General features: G+C 68.7%; 1 long non-coding RNA gene across 1 annotated transcript; it reads right to left on the bottom strand.

Moving 5' to 3' along the window:
* Positions 1 to 585: 585 nt before the first annotated feature.
* On the bottom strand, positions 586 to 2,907 carry LOC132533947 (uncharacterized). The gene is made up of 5 exons (XR_009545704.1): positions 1,807 to 2,907; positions 1,608 to 1,722; positions 1,414 to 1,528; positions 1,209 to 1,323; positions 586 to 1,111 (listed from the first exon to the last, which is right to left on the bottom strand). It is a non-coding gene; the product is annotated as an uncharacterized LOC132533947 (long non-coding RNA).
* Positions 2,908 to 3,200: the final 293 nt, after the last annotated feature.

Raw genomic sequence — 3,200 nt, 5'->3', positions numbered from 1 at the left:
GGCTGGGCGCTGACACAGCTTCACATATCCCCCTTCCCAGTCGCCCCTACAGACTGTGGAGCCCACCGCACCCCTGTCATAAGTCCCTCCCTGGTTCTCGGGCTCTGGGGGTGGCTGGTCGGGGGCTCTGTCTGTCCCCCACCACATGCTCCTTCATCTGCCCCCACCAGCAGGCCACCTGGAGTGGGGGTGGGCGGGTCTGGGGCTGGCAGGGGGTTGAGCAGGACGGAGCTGGGGTGTCTGGAGCCCCAGCCCCCACCCCTCCTGCAGGCAGCCCCTCAGTCCACGTGGAGCAGTGCCGGGGGGCCACATCACCCCTCCCTCGGCCCCCCCACAGCCCCTCCCTCCCCGGGCCTCAGCCCCTCCCCACACGCAGCCCTGGCCCCTCCCCTTCATGTGAGGGGCCTCATTCCATATGCCCCCTTCCCCCACCCCCCCACCTCCTGTCCATCTCCCCACCTCAAGTGCCCCGCCCCCATGTGCACCCCCCACATTTTGTGTCCATCACCTGCGTCCCACCCCATCCCCCGTGTCTGCCCCCAGCCCCCCAGCCCCCAGTTCGGATTCCAGACACCATCAGACAAGTTGCTGTGATAATATTTATTGTGATGTGGGGGGCTCGTGGGGAGCCCCGGGGGGAGGGGCACAGGCAAGGACAGTGGAATGTTTGAAGATTTGCTCTAGGTGTCAGGAGCCTCCAGGCCAGACTCCGAGAGGCGGGGCCCCACACACTCTCACGCTCACACGGCCGCCCCAGGCACCCCGGGGTGGAAGCCGGGTGGGTGCTGGGCCCAGCGGACACTCACACACACGCACACGGGCCGGACGACGCCCCGGGCCGCTCCCCGAACCCCAACCAGTGCAATCGACTTAGTGCAAATTCAGTGGGGAGAGGGACACGGAGTCCGGGGGGGCCGGGGCGCTTGGGCCACGGAGAGAGAGAAGAAGAAAAAGAAGAGAGAGAGAGAGAGAAGGAAAGGAGAAAGAGGAGGAGGAGGAGGAGGAGGAGGAGGAGGCGGTGGGGCAATGGTGTGGCCCAGGCAGGCAGGTGGCCATTTGATGGGTGTCACTTCCGGGGGGGATGTCTTGGGGTCTCTTCCTTCGGCTCCACCTGCAAAGTGAGACAGACAGATGGACACGTCAGCGGGGCAGGGAGTGAGGGTGTGGCGAGTGTGGTGGGGGCGGGCTGTGGGGGGCGGGGGCTGGACCTTCCAGAGCCGTCCTGAGGGGGTGTCTGTGAGTGCAGCATGTCACTGGTCAGAGCTATGGGACTTGAACAAGTCCGGGTTCCAAGGCCCAGGCATGAGCTGGGGAGCACCATTTCTGAGGAGGGAGAGAGAGAGGGAGTAGAGGGGAGTCAACAGGCCAACCCCATGCCCCACAGCCCCCCACAACCCCCGGGGGAGGCCTCACCTTGTCGTCTGTGGATTCTGGAGGGTCTGAGAATAGAAGTGTGTTGGCTCCTTCAGGGAAGTAATGAAAGAGACCTGCTGGCTAGCCAGCGCCCCGGCCACCATTCTAGAATGTTCTGTGGAGAGAAATGGGCTGGTCAGCCTGACCGGGGCCAGCTGAGGGCCGTCCCCAACCCTGAGCGGGCCCCTGCTCACCAGGAAGGCCATCCCCGCCAGGTCCTCGCCGTCACACCGGACCATGTCATGTCCCTCAGCTCACGCCCGTGTCTGGCCTTCCGAGTCTGTGGCTGGTCACCCTGCTGGACACCGGCTGTGGGAGACAGAGGGGGGCTCGGGTCGGCCAGCCCAGCGGGCGGCGGGTAGAGAGCGGGCGGGGGGACGGGCAGATACTCACCCTCGTCTCCAGCTCACGTGTGGGGACACCGATACCCACTCCGTCCTCGCGGGGGCCCGCCTGGCCCGGGCTCCGGAGCGCAGTGCCCGTCTTGCCCTGCTGCTCTTAGTAACCCTGCCTGCGACACCTCCTCCTCGAGTTCCCACTCACGCCACCCCGCCTGCCTCGCCTGACCTGGCCTCGCCTGTGCCCTTGGCTCCCCTGGCGCTGTCTGTGCTATGTCGGCCCCACCCCAGGGCTGGGCGTTGAAGGCAGCCCGGGCACCAGTGCTCCGGGTAAGGTGCCCAGCCCTGGGCCGCAGTGCCTGTGGGCAGCTTGGCCCTCGCAGCCTCCTTGCTGCGGCATCTCTGGCGGCTGCCCCTGCTGACCCCCCCTCTGCACTGCGCCATCTTCCCGCTCTCCAGCCTTCGACGCCCGGGCCACACAGGCCCGGGCCCTCCGGAACCTTCTACTTGTGAATTCGGTGGGTGCGTGTGGCGGCCGGGGACCCCTCTGCACCCTAAGTCCCTGCCTCGGCCGTGATCCCGACGGACGGCCCATCCTGTGGCCGCCTGCCACCTCTCATGCGGGCAGCCCTGCTGTCACCTCCCGCTGCGTCCCCTCGTGTCCCGCCCGCCGGTCTCGGCTCCCCCCGAGACGGTGTCTCCACGCCGGGCTGTCCCCCGCCCCGCCACTCTGCCGGGCGGCCCCCTTCCCGCCGGGCCCCTGCGTCCAGCTTCCCCAGGACGCGATGAAGCGGGGCCCGGCCAGAGAGGACTCACCGGGCAGAGCGACCTCCTGCTCGCTGCCCGCTGCCGCCGCCGGGCTGACCAAAGCCCCTCGTCTCCTCCCCTGTCACCAGCCGCCACGTCCTGAAACCAGAAAAAACCGGGATGAATGCCTGGCTGACCCTCCCGCCGGACCCCGAGGGCCGGGGCCACTGCCGTCCGGGCCCACTGGGGTCCCCGCTCGCCGCCGTCCTGCCAGGCTCCAGAGATCCAAGGTGACCCTTGGGTAAGCAAGCTTCCCTAACCCCAGTGCCCCATCTTCCCCTGGTTGCCCCAGTACCCCGCTTCCCCAGTTTCCCCGGGGCCCTCCCAGCCCACCCCCCGCCCCCCACCCCCTCCCACCCGGGCCCGACCCGCAGCCTTAGCCCGGGCTTTTTCTAATGGGACTGGCCCCGCCCCGCCCGCCCGCCCTCAGCCTGCCAACCAATGGCAGAGGGGACCGCCGGGGCAGGGGTGGGGGGCCCCCGGGCCCCCTTACCCCCGGGGACCATCCAGCGCACGTCCGCCACACCACCAGCCCAGAATTCCCCAAAGACGGACTTCTCCGGGCCGCCCCTCCCTTGGCACCCACCCCACACACCCTGGCGGGGGCCCAGCACCCCACCCCCACCCAGGTCCAGCCGGTGG

The sequence above is a fragment of the Erinaceus europaeus genome, chromosome 17 (genome assembly GCF_950295315.1).
Source record: "Erinaceus europaeus chromosome 17, mEriEur2.1, whole genome shotgun sequence".
In the NCBI taxonomy this organism is placed as follows: domain Eukaryota; kingdom Metazoa; phylum Chordata; class Mammalia; order Eulipotyphla; family Erinaceidae; genus Erinaceus; species Erinaceus europaeus.
Note: the sequence above shows the minus strand (reverse complement) of the source record. Positions and strands in the feature narration are given on the sequence as shown.